At 38.0% G+C, this 16,850-nt stretch overlaps 1 long non-coding RNA gene across 1 annotated transcript; it reads right to left on the reverse strand.

Moving 5' to 3' along the window:
• Positions 1-1,401: 1,401 nt before the first annotated feature.
• On the reverse strand, positions 1,402-11,333 carry LOC311285557. The gene is made up of 3 exons (XR_014626374.1): positions 11,265-11,333; positions 1,743-1,896; positions 1,402-1,473 (listed from the first exon to the last, which is right to left on the reverse strand). It is a non-coding gene; the product is annotated as an uncharacterized lncRNA (long non-coding RNA).
• Between the last annotated feature and the right edge of the window lie 5,517 nt (positions 11,334-16,850).

The following is a 16,850-nucleotide window of genomic DNA, read 5'->3' on the forward strand; positions in this document are numbered from 1 at the left end:
ATCTTAGTACACGGTTTAACTACAGAAGAGTCAAGTTTTAAATAGGAAAAATATTGAAACTCTTTGGTCATTTTGAAAGAAATGCTACTGGACTCATCAGAATCAATGATCTATGCTAAGCTATGCTAAAAGTGGTACCGTCAGACCCGGAGTTCGGCTGAATGGAATCTAAACCGGTAAAACTCAACTGTTTAACTCTGGGGGAGTTGTAAAATGAGCATATTTCCGAAAAAAGTGGAGTATCCCTTTAACATGACCTAACAATAAAAATACTTCTAAATCATTTATTAATCTTAGTTAACATTAATTTCAACTTACTAATACTACGCATATGACTACTTGTATGTTCCCTATGATACTGAGCTCCCTACCAACCTCCTGTGTTCGTTCCACGTCAATTCTCCTGCGCCTCTAATATCCAGTCTCCTGTGTCTCTTCCTCGTTAACCTGTAAGGCAACACCAAACTACTATTACTATGATTACCATCAACGCTAACTTGGACTCGGACTCTCTATGCATTCTTTTAGCTACCTGTGATCTGCATTGTCACATCTCATATTCACTCTAACTGTTCAATAACCTGGTTGTGTTTTACTCACCATCCGTATCAGTCCGTGTTCCGTAACACTAGCATTAACAAAGATTAATATATACTATTACTAATATATCACTTATTAAGTTAATGCTAGTTAATGCATTCACTAATGTTAACTAACGAGACCTTGTTAGGGCCTGAGCGCCGATGGTGTGAGGACCCTATTGGAATTGTTCCATTTATTATTATTGTAAATTGTTACTGGAAATAAACATGTTCATGTTGGGTTTTCATAAGGGCTGTTTAAAGTCAACAAACAGCAGCATGTATATATATTTTAAAGTGCCAATTTAGGCTTGACTTATTAATTAACAAATTATTAGCAAAAAGCTGATTTTTTCCCCCCTCATTTGATTGACGAAACAGCATAATATATATAGGCTACATTCAAACACTCACTGAAAGATGCAGGGTCCAAAAACTTTGGATAAGTCCTTTGATGAAATGTGGTTGACATGACACTGGGCAGCGACCCGGGACAGGAAGTGGATGAGCAGGGATAGGATGTTGAAGGTTTCAGGTGCGTAACAGTACAGGACTTTCTTTGCACGCTTGAGGTTCAAAGAATCCCCTTTGGTTTCTGCAGGGTCAACAGAGAATCAAAACAGATTTGGTCATATTTGCAGAAACCTTGGTGAGAAAATAAGAATATTCTCGAATGTGAACGCACTTGTATAGACTCTCAAGAGCCGTCTGGCATCCCTGTCTGGGATGAGTCCATGGGGCAGTTCTCCCAGGAAGAGAATCAGCAGAGAGGCCACGGCGTGGACATCATCGCTGCGAAAAGCCGGAACTTCCCCACGATCCAGACTTTCCCTCAACGCAATGCGCCGTGCCTCTGATCCGCTGGCACGGAACAATTCACGCTGATGGAGACCTTCAAGCACAAACCATATTTCATTTCACATTTATTTGTATAGCGCTTTTCACAATGCATATCGTTTCAAAGCAGCTTTACAAAAAATGCATGTTTCTACATTACAATTTAGAGTGATCTGTTATCAGAAGGTAAATCTGTCCAAGTGATGTATTTCAGAAATGTACAGTTCTAAGATAATACAAATCATGCAGTTAGCTTACATCATGTATTCATTTGAAGAAGGAAACAACAAACTGAGCACTTTCAAAAACGCTCACAACTCTTACCATATTTTTCCAAAAACTCCACCATCTGCATGAGCACCACAGGAACGCCCTGCCGCATCTGTCCCCTGACCCTCAGTTTTTGAAGGGAGACACCAAATACAGGCTTTGGCTTGGGTGCTGCTACATATGCTGGATCTGGACCATCAATATCAGTCTGCAAAGAAATGAGAGCAGCTGAAAGTTTAGTATGTGATACAAAGCAAAAAGATGAACTCACAAAACTTACAATTAAATTTAAAGCCATATTTCACCCTAAAATATGGGTCATATTTCACCCAAAAAACAAGCAAAATAAATAAATTAGGGGATTACATTTTGCCTAAAGACAGGGAGGCCTGTGTTTATAACTATTAAGATTTTCCTTGACATTAAACTAATGATAACATTTAAATTGTAAAGTATTTATACATCATTGTAGCATTTGTAATCAGGAATTATGTTTAAGCTTAAAATTGTATCATACTTGTATTATAGTAATGAGAGTAAAATGCATCTAAAAGATTTTAACGGTCCTAAAAATAGGAAAAATTTACATTTTATTTTTTAAAGGTGAAATATGACCTTGATATTTCTTCAGTCAGTTCTGAAGATTAATTGATTAGTTAAGAATACTGATTTAGGTCAGGAAGGCTACTTACCCTGCAGCACAATGGCATTACTTTGCACGTTATTTGTATTATTCCCATAATATTTAGTTATAAATATAGTTATAAAGTTATATAATAGTTATAAATAGACACGACTGTTCGTCAGCACTCCAAGTATACTAGCTGAAAACCAACTGGAATCAAATGTACAGGCACTGTTCAGTGTGACATCAGGGAATGTACAGTTGTCCCGTCAGCACGTCCTGATTCTGCAGAGTGGGTCAACAAGAGAGGAGTTCATCAACCAATCAGAGTCATCACGTCACGTGGCATCATCCAGATTGAGCGCCACTTTTGAGTTTCTCAGGCTTCAACCTCTCTAACGTTACTGCATTTCACAGAGGTAAGTGCAATTTCTTTAAAATGTATAATTTCAAACGTTTGTCCGTATCTACTCAGCGTAATGTATTCATTTTAATTTCACGATGAATTCATTACTAACGCTAACATTAACTGCCAATATAAGGTGCAAATCGCCCAAACCCCTTTCCTATCGGACAAGTAACTGTTAAGTTAACGTTAAGGGCGCCCGCGATCGACCCGGTGTGGTGTTTTCCCCGTGATCGTGTCGTCGGATCTTTTCTCCAGTTGATAGCACTTTTCCCCTGCATTCGTTTAGCAGACCCTTATCCTTTTGTAAAAGAGAAGCAAAACACTTTCGCGGATGGGACCAAATACCAATAATGCGGCTTATTCAATCACTGTATTTAAATAATAACAACGCAATCTAATATAAGACAAACTATAATCTACCACTATGTAACGTAATTAAATATCTTGTGTTGACCCAGGGACATCATATTTTTATGCTGACCCAGGGACATCACTCCTTATAACTCATTTAAGTTAGCCTAATATAAGACAAACAGTAATCAATCACTAGCTGCGTTTCCATTACTCTTCAAATTGCGCATAAGTTATTGAAATTGGGAATTGAAAATACGCCCAACGGAAACACGTGGACAGAATACGAGACAGTTCTTTATTAAATTCATACAAGACAAAATAATTACAGGAATAATGGATTCTAAACCTCAAATAAATGCGACAATTAAGACCTCGAAACAGATTTGAGGGAGAAACACCTCATATGCGCCGCTCACAAGTATAATAAGGGTCATTGCTTACCATTAATGCTTGGAAAACACACATATCTCCTTCGATTAATAGTAATGGCCCAGTGCAGTGGCTGGGATATATAGTACATACACCTACCAACGTCCGTTGCCATGGTTTTTGGAATGATTTTTCTTATCGCGAGAGTTTTACTCGCATAACATCGGTTATGTCAACAATTATAAAAAAAAAAAAAAAAAGCAAAAGTTTTGCGCAAATATGTAATGGAAACGCGCATGTAAGTAATAATAATAATAATAATACAATATCTAATTTAAGACAAACTGTAATCAATCACTGTATTTAAATAATCATAATAATAATACAATATCTAATATAAGACAAACGGTAATCAATCACTGTATTTAAATAATAGCAATAGTAGAATATCTAATATAAGACAAACAGTAATCAATCACTGTTTTTAAATAACAATAGTACAATATCTAATATTCGACAAACAGTAATCAATCACTGTACACTGTTAGACATTTTATTGTATTTTTGTGGTAACTTACTGGCAATAGTACTGTAAGCTCCCCTTTTACAGCAGCTTACCTGTAAACGTGTTTTGTGGTATGATGCCCTTACCGCGATTTCATTTTACAGTAAGGTGCCCTTACTGCAACTTATTTTTACAGTATACAATTTATTTTACATTATTTTATTTATATTTTACATGAATGCTATTGAATTGCATAAATTCCCAAAAAAGTGACTTGAGTCCATGTACATCAGCATATTTTTTATTCACTGTCACATTCAATTACATCCATTTTATTCATTTGTGATGCAACATTAGGCAAGGCAAGTTAATTTATATAGCACATTTCATACACTTTGGCAATAGGGCTTGGGCGTCGTGACGTCATTACTTGGCGTGGCGGCCATGTTGATGGCCTCACGAATGTTAACAGACAGCAAGTCGAACGAGGAGAAGCAGAGTTGGGAGAAAGAAAAGAAAGAAAAAAGATGTTAAAGTCCCGAATAGGATGTGGAATTTACGGGGATACGTTAAATAGGGAAGCCAGGGACCGGTATGTGGACAAAAATCGGCAAAAAAGTGTGTTAGTAGCTGTCAACCCTCCCGTTTTTACCGGGTTTCTCACGTATTTGAGCCTTTTTCCCGCTGTCTTCCCGTTTTAGTATTTTCCTATAAAATATCCCGAAAATGAAAATTTCAACATTCATCTTTCTGTTGCTATCCCTCTGCTGACAGCAAAAATTCGTACTACAAAACTGCTGCAACTAAGCGAGTTGTGAAGCTAGGTCTAACGTGACTTTGCTTACAGATTGGCGTGAAATCGTGCTCTCACAACAACCACGCTGTTATCTTAAAAAGGCCAATATCAAGCTAAGGTTGCCTTCAAGTAAGCAAAACGATGCTTTGAAAATATCTGTTTCGCTGGAAGGGCAAGGGGGTAGCAACAGGAGAACAGTACAGAGACTGACAGGTCCGATGGAAGGGCTAACGTTAATGTTATGAGTGTAAGTTATTCAAATACGGGATATTTTACAGGAAAATTTGTCCACATACCGGTCCCTGGCTTCCCTATTTAACGTATCCCGGTAAATTCCACATCCTTTTCGGGATTTTAACATCTTTTTTCTTTCTCCCAACTCTGCTTCTCCTCGTTCGACTTGCTGTATTTACATTCGTGAGGCCATCAACATGGCCGCCACGTCCCAGAATGCAACGCGGCGCCCAAGCCCTATTCAAAGTGCTTTACACAGAAAGGAATTCAAATAATCACAAAATAAAAGCAAGGAAAATTAAAACCGTGATAAAAGGAATTAAAAGAGATATATGATACAGTTATAAAATAATTGAAAAGAGTAAAAAGATGACACATAGATAAACTTCTCATCTGGCAAAACACCGGTGTATCATTTTTCACAACTCCCAAACCATGGTGATTACACGGTGTCTGTGGTGTTCTTTAAGTGCCTAAGAAATCTATTGGACGTCTCAGATGAAAAGTAAAAGAAAGTTACCATGGTTGTACCTTAATATTTTTTTTATATATGGATGTGTATATGGAACATAAACACAATAATATTAGTGCCTTGCTATTTTTGAAGTATACTGGAATACCATGGTAATTACCATGTACCATGGTATTAATATAGAAATCATTCAGTTTCATAGTCCTATTTCTTGCTATCACCATCTGATAGTATTACTGTACTTCGATGATAGCATCACAAAATGCCATAGCTAACACAATAGAAGAGAAAATACTTGGTTTTAAACATGTGGACATAGCCTAGTCGAAATATCTTTTAGTACCATTTTAATACCAAGTGGTATTTGGTGTTAAAACAGAAATTACAGAGCGTTCCGATCGTTAAAACAGCCGATGGTCGTTACTTCCGTTCTCAGTTCATTTCGCAGTAAACGAGGACCGGTGTGTTGAATAAACGCACAGCGAATTCATGTGAACTACTTCTGTTTTTAGAGCCAGCAAAACACGATAAACAAAACCACAGTTGCATGTATTGTTCTGTGTCAGTCACATTTAAAGCATCCAATGTAGGGTTGCGCAATATGCTCCATTTTCATATCGTCCTATCGTCAGCCTGTGAGATCGGCGATACACGATATTATCGTGAGGGGGGCGGGGCTTACTTATTTGATTATTAACTTGCTTATTTACTCATCAATTTGCTTGTTTTATTACTTCGTTTTAAATGAGAATCTTTTTCTATTTTGCTAGCAAAGGTGGAGTGTTTATTAATAGGCTAAATCAGGTTGTTTCCTGGTATAGTGAGGTTAAAAAAAAAGATCCTAATCATTTTTGTATCTGACCATTCTTGTATATTTCAACATGTCAGCGGGAAATTTACGGACACACATGATCCCCTCATGCCGTTACTGATGCAGCATTTTGACTGTAGGCTGCTTCTGCACGAGATCATGAGAACACGTTTTAATTTATTGGGTCAAGAAAGAGTCGGAGTCTGCGATATGTCCTCCTACCAGTGCTCTCTCTGTCTGGATGCACTTCACTTATGCGCACCGCACTTCAATAAACCGAAATAACGCGGGTTTTAAATGCCGGGAGAAATCAGAGGCAAAAATCTAAAAGTCGATCGGTACTTACTTATGACTTGACTCTGATAAAGGAAAATGGGTTAATCCGTTTACATGACCACATGCATTGTCAGTTTATTCAGCATAATCGAGTTAATAACGTGCATGTAAACGCGATCATTCCCTGAAAAAGAAAGCAGAAACGGACTGCGCTTTCACTGCATTAACTGCGCGTTCTCTCAGAGACGACGGTGGATATAACGGTAGGCTACAGCATCTTAATTTACTGGCTTAATATTTCTCTTGTGGACTTACATTATTGACAGTGAAAAAAATAGAAGAATATTTCTTGTTAAACAAGTTTGAAGTTGCTTGTGATTTTCACAGGCAGAGTTTCACAGATGCTTCGTGTAGCCTACTAAAGACTTTATTAGGCATAGGCGGCCTATATAATTTTATTGATATTATTATTATAATTAATATTTTGTAATTGTAGCCTACTGTTTTTAGTGTTTTTACTGTCATTAAATATTTTGTTAATGTGCTATGGAAACAAAATACTGACGAACAACGATGCCGCGTCTTCATCTTGGCTCTGTATAAGAATATGCGTCTGTTAAAACAAGCACTCTTGGCAATTTGTGAATGGATCACCTTGCAATTCAATTTCGTTGTGGGATGTAATTTTTTTCTGTTTTAAAAATATTTTCTTTGAGGAGTCCTCATACGCGCGCGTCGGTGACGTTGCATGTGTGGTTATGTGATGTCGCAAGTGTGGTTATGTGGTGAGATGTCGTTATGAATTTAGGCAAGGCAAATATAATTGTAACTATACTAGCTTCATAATAATAATAATGATTTAATACATTAATAGGAAAACGAGCCAATTATCGTATTGATATCGTCAAAGGCATCTGCCATCGGCGATATCTCTGTCTATCGTCGATACACGATACTATCGTCTATCGGCACAACCCTAATCCAATGTGTATTATACAGGCCTGATGGGCCTAGGGCCACACACTTTTCAACAGGGCCACCCAAAACTTTTCTTCAAAAAACTAAAAAAAAACTAAAAATTGGCAAATAAGCTTAAAAATAATGGCATAATTTGTGCTAAAATAGTCTAAATGTTTAGGTTTCAAAGTTTCATAGCTTAAGACGTCCTCCCTATTATAAACGAAGCATTTATTTAATCAAGCTCTAAATACGGCTCGTTGTGGATCCTATGGGGCGAGGTGACGTCACCTAGCACCGGTCGAGTTTTCAAAACAGTTTTAAAGCAGAACTTGGTAACTTTTTTAACTTAATAAAACTGTTTAGAAATCATTTGGATGGTTAAACAACCTGTTCTGGTGATATTGGTGACTTTCCCCGCTCCCCCCAGCGTTCCCAGGCGGAAACCAACCTTGCAACTTGGGGACTACCGTCCCGGCAAGATAGAAATTGGAAGTCTCGTGAGAAGTGAGAACGAGAACGAGCGCGAAACACGAATTGCTTTACGGCAATTCGACATAAACACCCACGCATGTATGATGTATTACCAGACTACCCACCTCGGTAGACATAGCTCCACACGAGACAGTTGGCTTGCTCCGATCATAAACGCACATGAGCAGCGGTAGAAAGGGGGAGGAGGCCGCCGCCAGTGTTGTTTTTACGACAGTGTTGGGAAATATACGCCCCACAGCTGTAGGGGGAGCTCGTGGGGAAAACATGCGACAACAAAAGGGAAAATCAGCGAAGAAGTGACTAGAGTTTGCTAGAGTTGCCGAGTTCTGCTTTAAAAAGATGGTTATGTCTATTTTGATGTTTCTGCGCAAGTTCAGCAGACAGTGAGGTTCGGGATCGGATGTAGCTGTTAATCATCGTGGACGACCGTGAATTGGCAGTAGCCTATTGTAGTTATCTCGTTTTTTTAAAAGTATAGCAGAGGATTTTCTTTTTCCGGGTGGATCATCAAGACTTTTGGTCCTCCTAAGTGTCAATCATTCTGGTGATATGTTTATGTAAGGCCGTCGTACATGCTCGTGCACACGATGCACACGATGGCGTGCGCTCAAAACACAGGTTGGGCTTCCCACTGATGCCTCAGTCGCGAAGTTTCTACTTGACAGGTAAAGTTTGGCATGCTATTTGGAGAAATCCATTTAAAATCACTGCTAGTAAAAGTTAATGTAAGCTATGATTAGCTCGTGCATGCTCTCTCGTGCACACGTTTAATAGGCGTTCCCTCTCGGGAGCAGGTAGAGTGTTGCGCATGTGCATTTTTTCATAAAGTGGAGAGGGCGGTTCTTTTCTAAAATTCGGGAAAATCCTCCGCTATACCTTTAATGCATCTTCTCTGTATAATAAGCCAAGCTCAGTCTGTTGTTAATGAAATCGAAAGAATTGAATATTGTATGAAATTGTCAGACAGGTCTATTGTCACTTATGACCGGATTTGATCGAAACTGTCGGGCAGTGTTGTTGATCTGTATTGTTGAAAACTTAAAACAGTTAAACATTGTGAAATATTCGACCTCATGTTATACGAGCAGAACTAAACTATGTTTTGGTGAAATATTAGATTCCTGACCACTTTTACAGCCTATAGGCCTTAGGTCTATAGAGAGATGTGCTAAAGCCAGGTATGATGTGTAATGGAGATTACAAAGTGCTCTTCTTTGGTCAGAACCATAACTGTGCGTTCACACCGCCGCCGACTTGAGCTTCCAAAGTTACCGGAAGTCATTCATTTTCAATGGAAGCTGGCTTCTCTCAGCTGCAAGGAGCGTCAAATTCATCGGCGTCGCGTTTTGGGCGTTTTGAGCGTTTTGAGCGTCAATCTGAAAGTTGAGAGAAGCTCAACTTTATGGTAATGAGCTATGACGCGGTTCAGCGGCAAGCAGCGGCAAAACGCCAGCAACCAATCAGAATATAGACGTCCTTCGCGCTGGCTGATTCCGGAGAAACATACGATGTAAACTTTCTTTCCTACCTAAACATTAGTTCCGAGAAAATGGAGGAGAAACTGATAATCGCTGTTGCTGGGTTTCCTATCATTTATGACGAAATTTATGACGTTATTATATAAAAATGTATGACGTTATTTTCATATAGGGACCAGTTACAAAAGAGAGAGAGAGCCCCGGCCGCGCGCGCGCACTCACTCACCTTAACCGTCTTCAAACAACACGTCTTGCTCGCTCTCCCTCGCGCATATTAATCAAAATAATTTTTTCCCGACCAAATCGGTTATAAAAATGCTGTCATTATAAAAGGTTTCTAGTGTCAATGTATTGCTTGTTTTTTTTCCTGTTTACATTTCATGGTGTGACACAGACTTCAGAGCGGCCAAAGCGTCAACAAGCTTCTCCGTACTTTTTGACAAGCGTCCTTGACAGGGCGGCCAGAGCTTCTTTGCAGCTCAAGTCGGCGGCGGTGTGAACGCACAGTAAGTCTTTTTACAATGCAACAAAATATTTAAAGAGCATCGAGCTATTAAAATCTCTATTATGTAAGCACAGATAATATAACAGTATATTAGTCAGTCATTTTTATTAGGTTAAACAGTGATTAACGTTTTTAATTTAAGGCCCACCCACAATCGGTCTGGCCCATCCAAACCTGGAATCCTGGTGCCGTGCCTGGGCCAAAACATGGAAAGAAGTACATTTTAGCACTTCCTGTTCAATAGGTGGTTTGCAGTCACGTGATTGTGATGACGCGCGAAATTCAGATGGAGGGCAGGAAGTGAAGAGCGGAATGGAGGAAAGTCCGTACTGGACTACTTTTGACCGCTATAACAAGAGAAATATACAACAACAACAAAAAAAAAAAAATCGAAACATATGTTGGACGTGATCCTTACGTTATGAAGAGGAGCGATTTTTCAACTGAATTGAAAGATTTTGCCTGTAACGTTACGAGTTTGTCTTCAGTTACAGGGGTAACTTACAAACTCAAAGAAAAGAAGAAACAATTACTTTGACTTTACAAAGTTCAGAAACTGGTACGTTACACAAACATAGCCACATAAGTTAATTCACCTTTGACAAAGTGATCACTGCACACACAGGCATTTTCCGACGTAGGTTTGCAAGCCATTTTTTTCCGGCGTTTTTCGGTCAATTTCTTGCCTTTTTCCCCCTTATGAACTACAACTTTTGGTACTCGATAAAAACTCCTTGTGGTTTCATCGATTTGAGCAACCATAAACGACGCAAAACATAGGCATTTTGAGTTTGTTATAGTGGTTCTAAATGTAGCAAATCACTTCCTGCCCTCCATCTGCATTTCGCGCCATGGCAACGCAGTGAGGTGACGTCATATGCAAACAAGCTATTGCCCTGAAATCAATGGGTTTTTTTTTAACAGGATTTTGCTTAAATGCCTGATTCACACAAGCAAGATATTCACGTTTTATTTATAAAATACATCAGTAGCACCTCCTTGTGATTTTTAAAAAATCTTTTACTTGTCTTGAAAAGGGCTTAAGTCATTTTTAAGGGTGCAAGAGTTCAACCAGTAGTGGGCACTCGTGCAATGTAAGCTATGACGTGCATCCGAGTGAACGAGACGGAGGGAAGGTCACAAAAAAGAAAGAAAAGAAACACAACCCAATATACAGACTAAACACAGGAAATGTGAACAGGGATACATAGAACAAAACCTTCAAAATAAGAGTCAGATGCAAGTGAGATATGACAACAATATAGATTTTGGATGTCTCCTTTATCTCACCCATCCATTTAGGTCGTGGAGCCTCTACAAACTGGCTGATTTATCAGTGTAATGGTTCCACTGAAGCAGAGTCAAAATGCAGTTAATTCCATGATTCAAAACGCATACAAACAAAGCAACAGCTTGAAAATAAACCAAAAGATGACAAAGCTGGAGAAGCACACATGGCAGCATCACGGCTATAAATACAGATTACCAATGAGCAAATTAGCACCACCTGAATGTAATGAAACCAATGAACCAATGGAGAAAGTAACACAAATGAAAACAAAAGCACATGGCATGAAAACAAGGGAAATGTGGGGATCACCTGACACTTGAAAACAAAGAGCCTTACAATCAGGTGTGTTTGATTAGGGAGAGTTTGAATTGTTTTATTGTTGGTGTGCCTCCAGGAGCGGAGTTAGGAAACATGGCTCAATAATGCTCTCCACAATTTAAAGCAGCACCTGAATGCATCTCTTTCTTAAATAATTGTGCTCCCATGTTCTTCAATGAAACACTTATTGTTTACTTTAATAGAATTGCCATTGCTTGTTTCTAACTCCCCCGTCTCTTTGATCCCATGTGGCAGATTGAAGGAAGGAGATATTTGTACCGTACAGATTAAATTGAGATCAATGTAGACTAGCCAAGTATGCCCTTCCTTTTTGTTTGTTTATAGCTTTTTATAATTGCATATTGCTGCCAATTCAGCTTCCACAAAGAAGCAGCTCACTTTCAATTATTTTGCAGTGGCCCTTAATGTTTCATCATCAAATGATATTGGGAATGATAGTGGCTTCGTGTTTCTGCACTCTTTGTTCCTACTCATATGTGTTGCGGTAAGTCATGCCTATTTTTGGAGGGCTCTTGTTCAATTCCTCTGTCTCTTGCTGAATATTGTCCTCTCACTCTCGCTGTCAAACAAACATTTAGTAACAAGCTTTAGTGTGATGACTCTTCAGTTTTAAACCCCAACATTCTAATTCATCATTTACTCACTCAATATTTTTGAAGGAGGTCTCTTGTGCTTGCCAAGGCTGCGCTTATTTAATCAAAAATACAATTCAATTCAAAAGAACATTTTTGAATACATTTGGATAGTCCTATCCTAACCCTAAGTACAGGGTACTCAGTACTTAAATGTATAATTACACTGTAACAATGACACCTTAAAATAAAGTGTAACCATTTCTTCTCTTCTTTTTACTATTGCGGTTTATAATATCGACACTGTCTTACCGCTAGGAATGTTTGACTTCCTCTCACTTACAATCTACAGGTTTAATAGCTCCAGTCTGGTGGTCTGTGCTGGCTCGTCTAGTGGCTCGCTCAAATCTTATCTCGCTTCTGCTACGAGCTGATGTGCACACAGCCACACACAACATCTAAAGCCTAGCAAAACTTCTGCCGTTTTTCATGGTACAAGGTGTCTTTCGGGTTTTCATAAGCGTGTCAAATGTGAGATGAATATTAACACATTTAAATCCCCAGACCAAAAATTCACTTTAAATGGCAGAAAATATAGAATAGAAGTCGTATTAACCTCTTTTATGAATATTAGGGCTGCACGATACTGGGAAAATATGCGATATTGTTGTATTGCGATAACGATATTTCTTGCGATATAATATTTCCCTAGAGAAATGCTATTTTTATAAAAAAAAAAGATAATCATTTATATATGTAATGATCATACTAAAATAAACAGGTAGGCTAATAGCTATTCTTCTGATCTTCAGAAGAAGGAGTTTAACGTTACACATGCAACACTTTGATTAATGGTTGTCTGTGAGACTCTTGGTATATCGTTGACAGTTTTGGTAGATTTGGGCTTACACTTTCTAAAGTCTCCATATAGCTCCCTGAGGTTGCGTTCCAGATGACTGTGGAGATTAGTTTCCTCTCGAGGTGGCCAACATTTTTCAGCACGACTTAGTGACACCGTCACTTATGTTCACATATTGCGTTTTTTGCGCGTGCAAATTCGTTTTTTCAAATGCAGGTGAGCAAACTTTTCAGAATTCCGCAAGCTCACGCAGGTCATGGTTGCATAGCAACGACAGACACAAGGGCTTGTGGAAAGGAGGAGATAGCGGCGCGGTCACGCTTTCCATGCATTTTTAGACGCGATATGTGAACGGCCCCTTACACATACATGCATTTATGACACGTCTATTTCAGACGTACAGTTATTTTTAGGCACAGGTTCTTCGCTGTTGTCATTTTCCTCGCTTGTCTCTACTCCCGCCATTAGTTTTTATTTTCCTCTCTCTGCTCTGAGCCACTAGGTTCCCCTTATCTAGCCAATAGCATAATGGCACCTACTGGGAAGGTGGGTATAAAGATAGTAAGGCCCCATTTGATTGGTTGAATTTGGATAAACAACCTATGCATGCATGCATCACACAAATGGTTGGCACATAAAATAAATGCAATTTATCGCACCTCTCTGCGATACGGATAACGCATATACTATTATCGTGATAACGATAATTTTTCGATATATTGTGCAGCCCTAATGTATATATCCATTTTTTTCTCCAGTTCACGCCTGTGAAAAAAAAAAAAGTGCACTTAGGTGTACTGAATGTGCACAGTGTACTTTATATAGCCTAATTAGATTTTTCAGAAACTGTACTTGCAGATAACATAATAATACTAATGAAATAAAAGGCCACTTAGTTTTACTTAAAGAAGGAATATATTGGGCTTTTCACAATTGAACTAGTTAACCCTGCGTCATTCGAAACCCCGGATAAATGTAACGTTTAACATGGCTCAAAATGTACCTGGGGTTTACAATTAATCGTGGGTATTTATAAACTGGTGTTTCACACTGTACATTCATAAACCCTGGGTTAACATCCTTATTTGCCCAAGTTTATCCAATGGACTTTCGGATTTTAAAGGTAAGAATGAAATGGCCTCTTCTTCACTACAATTGTCACGTTTTCTGTCACCATTTGACATTTTCCCCCTGAACCACTGTTTATATACAACACGCTGCGTTTCCATGACTGTCCAAAACACGTGAATATGAGGCACTCGATTGGTTGTTGGTTGCTAAGCATCTAGCTGTAATATTCTAACACCACTGTTCAAGTTTGGCATAACAGTGCGGGATTAAAAGGCTCTAATCCAGCTCTGAAGAAGGGTTTCATAACCCCTGGTAAAAAGTGCTGCTAACCCCACTTTTAAATGTACAAGTGTCACACCTTCCTTTACCTGGGGTTAAAAGCGGTGTTTAGAACGACAATAACCCGGGGTTAACAGTATGAAAAGCCCTTTTAATGACTATGTTTCCTAACACACTAGTATACTTTCAAAAAGTGCACTTTGCAATAATGTCAAAATGTCAAAGTTTTACTTTAAAGTACATTTTAAATGATTGTTTTAATTATCTTTTGTTGTACTTTAAAGAAGCTACACTTATTTTGACGTGATACAACATACGTATTTGATTATATGTAGCTACTACAGTTATGTACTAAACAGCATCTTAACATATAATTTAGTTACTAAAACTTAGTTTGCCAAATTCGTCTGTACACTTTAAGCATATTTCAAAGACAATAGAAGTAATTGTATAAAGTACTTAAGTCCTACTTATCGGTCAATAAAAACTCTAAAGTCCTGCTTATTGCATTTGATATAAATGTAAACTATAATGCATTTGCATTTAATTGCATTTCATTGCTATTGATATTACATTTAGTTCAATCTAGTATATTATTTCTGTAATAAGTATGCTAAAGTATAGGCTACCTTTATTTTAATTTTTAATTTAAATTTTTTTAACAAAGGTCCTGTTGTGTTCCAAAATTGTTACCAAAATTATTTATTTTCTGTGAGCTTAGTTTTAATTAAAAGATTGTGCAACTGTTTCTTTCTAAAGAAATGCTCTGATATTCCGAGTCAATGTGCAAGTCATTCTTTTGACGAACTGTCTGACTCTGAGTTCACGTTATTATTAAGTCACTGATTTGATGTTTTCCCCTTCATCTGTGTTCACGCTGAGTCCATCTGCATTCATTTACAGATGTGACATGCAGAGGAAATGCAGGAGGAAATGATTTCTCACTTTTTCATGTGTCAGATGCTGAATAATTAGTTCTTGGAAAGCGCTCAGAATGAAGAAGACGATTTGTTAGTTGCTTTCTTCACAAAATACTTCAGGCTGCTATCAGACAAATGGCAAAGGTTGTGTGATTTAGGAGACTAGTAAACAACATACTGAAGCTATCAAAGTTGACAGAATAGTTGATTCTTTTTATTGTTGAATGTCTGTGGCTGTTCTCTAATATTAAACATGCTTCAGGGCAGATTATTTAAATCTGCTGACTGTGGCCCATGGAGTTTAATGGGACACTTGTGCTGTTGGGTTGTGTGTAGCTTCCTTCTGAAGTGTCATATGTCAGCTGGAGTTAGTCACTGATCAGAGTAAAAACAAATGTGAATCAAGCCAATCAGAATCAAGCATTCAACAGTATGAAATGTGTTTAGAAGTGGCTTTGTTTGAGTCTAAAACAAACAACAACAAAAATACAAGGGAGGAAAATCAGGATAATGAGAAAATTATAAGTTTAGGTCATGAAAAAATAAAAATAGTGCTGTCAGTCGAGTAAAAAACAACAACAACTAATTAATCCATTTTCTAATCCATTTTTTCCCCATTAATCGCAGTGATACTTTCAGCCAGTATCACTGAAACCATTACAGCTACTGATGTACATTGATTTTTCTCAATTTCTGTGGATGAAATGAGTAATTATAGCCGTATATTCTTCTTGTGACTTTATATCTTCCAATTGTGATTTTTTTTTACACCACAATGTGACTTTAAATCTTGCCGTTTCAAGTTACTGCACCTTTAAAGCACACAATAGCCATCCATCCAATGTTTAATTTATGCACAAAATAGGAATATTGCATAAAACATTTGCGAATAAAGCAGCATTTCCATCATATGTGTTCAAGAAAACAAAATGGTCACTTCCTGCTAAATTAGTGCAAAATATCTGTAATAAAAATTAAAGTTGTTGCAATCGGGGGAAACCACTGTGTCTCTTTTATCCTCCAATTATTTGCATTTCAGAGCATGCAGACAAACAATATAAGTTCGGATGCTGGTGTTTGGAAACACAATCATGTGAGACGCTTCTGGGAGGGAATTAAACCAAATCATTCTGATGACAGACTTTGGCTCAGGCCTTTCAGAACCACCAAACCGACAAAAAGTTGCTAAATGTTTTTTAAACGGAAACGGTGGTGCGTTGAACACCCTGTTCTGATGATGCAAGAGTTGCAGCTGTGGCGGCTGGGAAGCCATTCTCTGTGTTCTTTTTGAAGAATTTTCGGAGCCTGATGAAATCGGTATAAATACGTGTTTAATACTGCAAAATACGCTTGATATTACAGTCACTGCCCTTGCCGTCCAGAATAAAAGAGAACATCCCAATCGAGTGAAGGGATTTGTGGAAACTGTCCTAATTATTGAGATCCAACATTTGCCTCGTATTTCAGGATGAAAAGACAAACATTTCAGGTGAAGGATAATCCACTTCTTACCTCCGTGTTATGAACTATATGACTATATGACAA

This window comes from Rutilus rutilus (genome assembly GCF_951802725.1).
Source record: "Rutilus rutilus genome assembly, chromosome: 25".
In the NCBI taxonomy this organism is placed as follows: domain Eukaryota; kingdom Metazoa; phylum Chordata; class Actinopteri; order Cypriniformes; family Leuciscidae; genus Rutilus; species Rutilus rutilus.